We start from the raw sequence: 9,344 nt of genomic DNA on the forward strand, positions 1-9,344 counted from the left end.
CAATAAAAAATAATCACAAATGGCTCAAGCGAATGAAGTGTTGCTTGCAAGGCCCTATACCCACGATATGTCACCCTCTCAATCTTTACCACAGTGGGAGGTTGGCTATAGTCTTTGGTCTATATTTCAAAAAATCCAAAGCGAGCCTACTTGATGATTCTCACAATCTTGAATATTGATTTTACAAACGTTTACTTACAAATCTAGTGGAAAATCCATGTCTCCCTATAAGACCAATGTGCAATGTGTATCCACTTTCACTCTAGCTTGTACAACCACTTGTTTTTATTATTGAAGGAAAAAATTCAAAGATTTGTTAAATGTACATATGCACTTAGGTTTACTGTAAGTATTTGAAGTGCAAGTCAACTCATTGGAGGAATATGAAACATACCCTTTGATGTGATAATTTCATCCCCGTAGTCATATTTTCTGTCTAAAATGGGCCCATGTCTCCTCAATGTAATCCAAAATTCCTCTTGTTTTCTAGTTGTATGGCATATCTTAGGCTCTTTCTTCATAATAAATCAATCAATAGAGAATTTTACCTTATTTTCTATATGGTTCCGAGTTCTTATGTCAATATTGAACATTGATTTCTATTCTACATATGCAACTATTTGAATCATCACAAACACCATCACCTCCATATATTGGTCACACATATATTCTCATCATGGTGAGGAGCCATCCACTACTCTAGAGAGTTTCAATCCACATGATGTTAGGGTAATGGCCAAGTGGCCAGCCATTAACCCATCACTAACCTTATTATTTATTATCACAATAGAAGAAGACATCAATGGATATTTTGCTACACTGCAACTCCACCCAAAAATCTTTGTGTGTTCTCTCTTCTCCTCCACAATAGGAATTACACACCGCCCACTCCTGCATACCCACTCACTATTGTTATCAATATAACCATTATGCCAACATCTCAAATATCAACATGAAGGATGGGACCTCTGCCTCTCATGAGTTGTCATTGTAGACTCAAAAACATCATACACATCAAATCAAAGTGAATGCCAATATACCACTATTGCATATGCTTCAAAGTGGGACCACGTCAAAAAGATATCCACATATCCATACATACACAAAATCGCATAAAAGCATGCATCAACGTGATGCCCAATGCTAGATAATGATGGGGCCAGCTCAACTTGGGCAGCGACCATGTGTGTGAATTCATTGTAATGGCCTTTGTAAGGCTCAACCTCTCTCTTTTCATTTTTCTATCTATCCATAGACATATCCTCTGATCCTTTCCTCTCTTGTATGTATCCTCGTTCTTCTAGCTATTTCAATTAGAGAAGTCATTTTCTACACCACCATGTGTGTGAACATGTTGTAATGGCCTTTATAAGGCTCAATAACCCAAAATGATATCTCTCACGTTTATTTTTTCTATCTACTCATATATTTATCCTCTTATCCTTTCCTCTCTTATATGCACCCTTGTTCTTCTATTCAGTGTCAATCAGAGAAGCCATTGGCTAATTGGTATCAGAGCCTGTGTTCTCAAGTCCTAAGCTTAAAGTCTAAGGACCAATCAAGAATAAGTGGCTAGTTGTGAGCCTTCAAAATTGGTGCAATGGGTGTCGGGAGCTCAGCTAGCTCACAAGACAGTTAATAGCTCCTAGAGGAGCATGTAAGTGCATTGCGTGACTCAAAACGAGGTCAACAAGATTTTCAAAGGCATCCTAGGTCTCCTAGATGGGCATCTCATCCCATTTTCCAGCTTGGGTGAGTCCAAGTACTACTTCTCTACTCTCCTTGCTTGTTCTTCGTGTGCTTTGCCTAGAGTCTTGCTGTGAATTGCTACACTACAACTACCAATTGACAACGCTATGTTCTTAGCAAATCATTACTATTGTATTATTGCATGTAGCACTATTGCTTTGCAATTTTTAATGTTATGTGCTTTAAAAATCAAGGCTATTGCATTGCAAGAAATTCCCATGCTCAGCTTTTCTTACACTTAGTGCTACTAAGAAAAGACTCCAACGATTTGCTTAAATTTGCAATACGGAGTTACTTCCCAACTCTAAGGATTCCTTCTCTGCAGAGTGTCAAACTCTACTTAATTCAATTTCCCAAACCTTAGCTTGCCCCCCAAGCTTGTACACACATGTCGTCGGAGCCGAGAAGAACCATCATGGCTCTGGTACCACTTGTGAGGCATGGTGCGGAGTGTAAGTGCGCATAAGCACCATCAGCGGGTAGGATGTAACATTTAATGGCCGAAAAGCTTATGTGTAGCGGAAATTAGCATGAACATAGTGGGCATTTCATTAGAATAGATTCCTAATGAGAATTACAAGAGTGCTTGGGTGGAGAGAGCAACAAAAAGCATAACACCTAGTTAGATAGCATCGACAATACTTTCAAAAGAGAGAGCAATTAAGCTATTGACAACAGTTGAGGACCGGATTTGCATGGAGCCGGTCCCCCCTCCAAAAGGCTTTGTATTATGGTTTCTCCCTTCAAGAGAGACATTTTACAATACAATTCTTTGTGTTCCTTCAAGACTAGCTAGTGCAATGAAGATGGAAGCTTCATACACCAAGCAAAACACTTAATCAAACACAACTTGAATTATCCCCGTTCTCAGACCCAAGACCTCACACACCTTCGAAGATGGTGAGAGCTAGCAGGGTATGAGAGTAGATTGAGAGGAAAAAGAAGTATCTTACGAGAAAGAAGTACATCTCCTCACATAATCACTCATATTAGCATAGCTTAGCTTAGTAATTAGCTTGGTAGAGAAGATGAGCATGCATTGAAGCTTGGCTCTTGGTTGGATTTGCATCCACATGCCAAGAGAGTGTTGATGTAGGCTTCTATCTCACAAGCTTGGAGTAGGTGATGAGCTCTCCATTAAAGCTTGGGAGGAGATAGAGTATTTTCCCTTCACACATGGTCAAGTGTGAGAGTGTGTGTGACAATGCCCAGCAAAAATCAGCCCCCCCTCTCTCTTGGGCGAGCCCTAGTTGCTAAATAAGTCTGGCCTTTGCCTCATTGGACCTCCCCAGGTCAAGCCAATAGGAATTAAGCAGCATAAGTGATAGCCTTTAGACATGTGTCCCCCTTTCCCCTTTTGTGAGAGCTTTAGGTAATTAAATAATTAAACTAAACTCTCATTGGACCCCTTTGCCTCCTGGCCAATAGGAATCAGGCAAGCCATGGGGCTCCTGAATGCTCATTGGACCCCTTGGGAGACTGCCCAATAGTCTTCTAGGAGACTTAATTCTCATTGGTTTCTTTTATTAAATGTTTTTAAATAAATTAAACTAGATTTACTCTAGCTTAATTCTCATTGGTCCACTTCAAGGGTCTTCCAATAGGAATTGGGCACACCTTGTGGGCATCTGGCCTAGGGAGCTGACATGTGTCCCTCATTCCCTTTGTGTAAAGGGAGCCTGTGTGTGTGTGTGTGTGTGGCTTTCTCTCTCATCCCCTAGCTTTGGGGCTCGCCCCCTCCCATGTAGGGATGTAGAAAGACTTTTTGGGCACACACTAAGCATCCAATTTTCCCTAGGGTTGACCTTTGGACACAACCTTTGAATTTTGGAACCTTAGCATTTTGGAAGTCTTAATGGGCTGAACCTTAGGGTCTTTTTGGCCCATTGTTTCACATGGCTCTTTTGCAGATGCCCCCCCCCTTTGGATCCCTATTTTCCCTCCTTTGGATCCCTACTGTGGCCGGTCTGCTAACTTAACCAATATTCTAGCTTTTTCTCCCTTGGCACTTCCCCACATTAAATGATCAGTTTAATATGAGAAAATCATTTAGGAGAATTAGATATTGATTATTATGACATAGGAGATCTCCCATCTCATAGGCTTGGATGCCTAGCTTGGTGGCCAACTCTGTGGATATGAAATTGTGAGTAGAACTAGGGTCAAAGAGAATAAAAGCATCATGTTCTCTTACCTTTTCCCAAGCATGGCATAGAGGAGATCCTTTGTGGTGAGCTTCCTCTTCTTGGATTTTGACCAAGGTAGCTCTAGGAGGCTCATGGCGGTTGTTCTTTTGGGGACAAGCACGGTACGCATGCCCTTGCTCGCTACACTTGAAACACTGGTTATCCTTGCGATAACGCTCAAGATCTTCAGGAGAGAGTTTAGTTTTGCAGCACAAAGATATGGGTGGGGATACTCCTGAGTGAGCAGTCCCCTATACACTCTAACTATAGGAATGTACAGAAGTGTGTGGGTCCATAGCCTGGGTGGTTGGGCAAGGCACAAAGTGCCTTTACCCCAACAACATGGAGGTGAGGTATTACTTCTTATGGGATGTGTTTGCAAATAGGTAGATTGAGTTTTCCAAAGTCCATACACATGGAAACCCTACAAATTCTCTTATGAGAATCTTATATTTGGAGGGGTTTGCAAATTGCATAGAGTTGATGGGTGTGGGGTGAAGCCAATGTCATGCTTCACAATTGTACAAATTTTGTACATAGTTTTTGTTTTACTCTACTTAGACTAGGTCATCAAGTGGGAGATTGTTAGGGTAACTGCCATGAAATTGGTGGCCCACTAACCCATCTCTAACCTTATTCTTTATGATCATAATATAATAAGGAGTCAGTGGCTATTTTGTTACACTATGACTTCACCCAAATCTCTATGTGTGCTCTCTCTTCTCCTCCACAACATGCACTATGCATGCACTGCTCCCATGTACACACTCACTTATGAGTGCAATGATATACATGCTAGCATAACTTGATGCCAAGGCATACATTGTAGGCCATATTGATAGTGCCATACAAATGAGATATATTAGGATCTTTATGCTTGTGCACCAATGCTAGCATATCGAGGGGAGACTATGGTTAGTGAACTTTTTCCCTTTCTTAATTGATTTCATTTTATGGCTTATATAGGTATGCATATAATGTAAACAATGATGTGTATGTAGAAAAATGCATCCCTACTTGATGACAAGAACACTGTGTACACTTGATATATAAAATCCTCACACATACCATGGTTAGGCTATCTTGCACATAGATGTCTTATGACCACCGCTACCTCTTGCTCGTGAGACTGAGTGATCATGAAACTCTTCATTGCCCATTCATTCATTATCTCTAGGATAGACATATGATCATGGATGCTATGGAATATGACAAGGAGGGTCTCTCCATAATGATTGAGAGATTTTAGTTTTGGGGTGCTTGATATACTAATATCTCCATTCACCAATTTTAAAGCATGAAAAGGTATTTTAATTGCACGCACTTTTCATATTTCCACTAGTTATGAGGTTATGTTTGGTCCTCATGGTTTTATAAAGTTATGTGGTTCTACATGCATTTGGTCCTAATGGCTATTTTGGCTCTTGAGCTACTCTTGACTTCCACCTTCTTCCATCATCATCTTTTGGAACTCTTCAAACCTGCTTTGAACAACACCTCCTCGCTACAAAAACTTATGTGCATCATGAATATGAGTGACCAAAGCTTGGTCTTTTCATTCAGTATATGCCCATCACTCTAGGGAAAGCTTTATCTTTGTATTGGCACACTCAACAATACTACTTCTTGTCATTTGTGATGTTTACTCTTGACCTTCTCCTTCTTCATGTGCATTCTTGTAGCTATGTTGACAACAATTGGTATCGAAGCAGGCTTCAACATCCAAGGAAACTTGATTGGGGTGATTATTAATGAGAACTTGCATTCTCCCTATAGCCCTCTAGCTCCCTTGTATACTTGCCCAATCTCCATATAGCCCTTTGACCCTCTAGCCCCTTGACCGCTCTCCCTCTATATCCCTCTCTCCTTAGCCCTCTACCCTCCTAGGCCACTTGACCATTCTCCCTCTAGCCCCCTCACCCCCTAGTCCACTCTACCTCCAGCCCCCTATCCCACTCACCCACTCTCCCGCTAGCCCCTTGCCCCCTAACCCACTCACCCACTCTCCCTCTAGCCTAGTGGACTAGAGGCAAAACATGGGCCAAGTGGGCACCATGGATAGACTATCACTTCCCACTACAATATAGACATGTGTGGCTATCTCTCAAAGATATTTCTGAGTAGTTATGGATGAGATATAGTTGTTTTCTATATTATCTATCAGGATCTTTGAGTGGAATGAGTCTTGTGTGGTCCAACAGTATCAGTCTTTGGTCTATAATGGAGTAATTGTCATAGCACTCTCCGTGCATGATTTGAGCATTGACACCCCTATTATTTCTAGTGAGCACTTGATTTGGAGCTATGTGTGCTGACAACCAATCCATAATTGATACATTGAGAGGAGTAGGGTTTTGGGAGTATCTTTTTTTATCTACTTCCATTCCATTTCCTTGCAATATTCAATGTCAATTATTTCATCAATCTTTTAGTTGTCTTACTGTGTGCCATTTATTGATATTTCTAGCACCCACACTAAATAGCATGATATAGTTTTTTTCTACACAAGAGCATATAGGAGATTTAGTGAGATTCTAGGTTCAATATTAAAGAAATTGACATAGTTTTCTTGCTACATAAGAGCATGTAGGAGAATTTGATCCCATTTCTTGAACTCTTGCATCCTAAGGTTATAGTCATGCCAAGCTTTGTGTTTGCATTTTTCTACAAACATCCCATGTATTGCTTCAATTCTAATATTTTCAAGATTCTTGAGCTCATAAAGCTAGTTCTTTAGAGCATGTCCATCCCATTCATACTGCATTCCTACTCACAATGTCTGCACTTAAACTCAATGGGGTGAACCATGTTAAAGTCATAGAGAAATATGGTATTGTTCTTACTTGTTATTGTAAGACGTTTGAAAGGCCGAGGGACTAACACATAATCTTCTCCACCCAACCACCACATCTTATATGCCTCCTAGCCCATCTTTAAGAGCCCTTTAACTGCTTGCCAATCCAATCTTTCTTAAGGATTGTGGCCCCCCCTTGGTCCTACCCACCTTGAAGGAGAATTTTTGTCCTCAAGAATATCAATAAAAAAATTATTCTTAAGAACATCTTTTTTTTTTCGATTTAAACATGAATCACATCAATTGATCCACTTGATAATTACAAATCTAGTCTCATAGAAGGAAGTATCTTCTCGTAGGCAAAAGTCAAACCGAATGATTGGAATCAAACATCTCTAACATAGCAAAACTTATCGAGCTACTAATTCTCAATTGACAGTAGATCCTACCTCAAGCAAGAAAACCCTGATTGAGTAGAACTTATTGTTCCTAGTTCTTGAGCAATTGCTTTGGGAAACTAGAAGGATTCCTACTAATAGTAGATCATATCTCCAGCAAGACACCCTAACTGAGTAACACTTATTGTTCCTACTTCTTGAGAAATTGCTTTAGGAAACTAGAAGGCTTCATACTAATGCATATGACTTAGAAATTGATGAGCATTTGGACTTTCCTTTGACACATGGGAAAAGGTTGGTGTCTTGTCTCCAAGTCCACAAGTACTTTTAATCAGCACATGTGGAGTAAATCCCAAAACTAGTGCTCTTTTTTATAGAAGAAGAAGAGCCTTCTATGGATTACCTCTACTTAACCTAACGGGATCCCCATAGCTTCTTAACTCTACAATCTAAGGGATGTTATAGTGTGCCCAATCATGGTTTCACAATAGCTAAACCTACATCTCTTTTCTTAAAAGTATGCACCCGTGTGGCTGCACATTGCCTCTAGTTTGAGTAGCCAAAAGTGACCCTAGATGTGACCAAAGCTAACATCAAACGACACACTTATAATGTTCTGAAAGAGTAAGGATAAAACGAAAACTCAGAATAGCCACATAACTCATTCTTTCTTGTAGCCATATATATATTACATCAAAATATTTTGAAGAGAAATAACGATGTGAAAAACTAAATTGGAAATAAATCTATTCCACACATTTAGTGTCGTGGTGTAGTAAAAATGATCTTGGTTTGTATTTAACTCAAGATACACTCAAGATATACCATACCGTCTCATAGAAATACTGATAGAAATTGGTAGTATAATTACTAACGAGAAATATCAAAACTAGAATTACACATTGTAGTTGTTTTTAGCTGACAAACATACTTAGACTACCTTAGTCCAAAAACTATGAAATATGACCATACATATGATCAATGCTATAATAAAAAATGCGCACTCATCCTATCTTGATGGAGTGATAATGAATATTATTTTGCATTACACTCATAAATTATACCATACCAATGCGAACATCTATCATAAACAAGAAATTTGTCTCATACTTGCACATCCTTGTAGATGTGATAAAGTGTCCACAATGTTTCACTTAGAGTGCAATTGGAAATTTTGACCTCCACTCTTGGAATGATCATAGCATAATAGAGAGAAAAGACCATTAAAAGTGACAACCATCATTAGGGATGCCATATTTGTAAAGACAATTCTAATAAGTGCGTTGCTAGGAAAATTTTTGACCTCTTTGATCAACAAAAATTCTCTTATATCCTTAGGTTCCAAATCTCGAGCCTTTTGTTGTCACTTTGGCCGTTATACCTTGCCATGAAAATCATCGTTTCATGTATTCCTTGGAGGTATTTTGCTTCTTGACAAACCATATATAGAAAGTTTCTCTTTGCATGGTATCTTGCATAGCTTTTGCATGGGTGGTCTTTGCTTTGCCTTGCAAGAAGTAGATACGGAGCCTTGCTTCCTAAACTTGAGAACTTTTCATGAAGCCTTGCATGGATGGACTTGCTCCTTTGCCTGGCCTCACTCCCTAAACTTGGGAGCTCTTGAATGTCTACACATGGACTAGCCTTGCATCTCGAATTAAGCCCTTCTTTCTTCATAATGGCTTGCTCTTTTACCTTTGAGATAATGGTAATGTGACTCCACATTCATGCTTGAATTAGAACATCTGATTTTGGTTCAAGACTAGAAAAACTTGGAATGTTTTGAATATTTTCTAGAGCAATTTGTAGTTTTGCATCACCTTTCTTTGCATGGGGGAAGGACCTCTAGCTTACTTTTCTTTACATGGCCTCACCTTTGTCCTACTCATGGGGCAAGGTTTTACCATGGGAGGGTGCCCAAAATAAGGGCCCAACATCACATAAAGCATGAAATCAAGCAAGCTCTTGGCAATGGTAGCGCTCAACCAACAAGAAGAGAGAGAGAAAAATTGTTGCACATGTTGTGTGTGTGTGTGTGTGTGTGTGTGTGTGTGTGTGTGTGTGTGTGTTGGGGGGGGGGGGGGGGGGGGGGGGGCTCGGATGGTGAGCGTGAAAATTTAAGGAATGTTTTTGTTGCAGGGGTGACCCCATTAAGCTTTCTCATGGCTTGTTTCATGCATGTCAAAGCTTGACCATCCTTGTGTGTAGGACACACTT

This window comes from Adiantum capillus-veneris, chromosome 14 (assembly GCF_014529385.1).
Source record: "Adiantum capillus-veneris isolate H3 chromosome 14, ASM1452938v2, whole genome shotgun sequence".
Lineage (NCBI taxonomy): Eukaryota > Viridiplantae > Streptophyta > Polypodiopsida > Polypodiales > Pteridaceae > Adiantum > Adiantum capillus-veneris.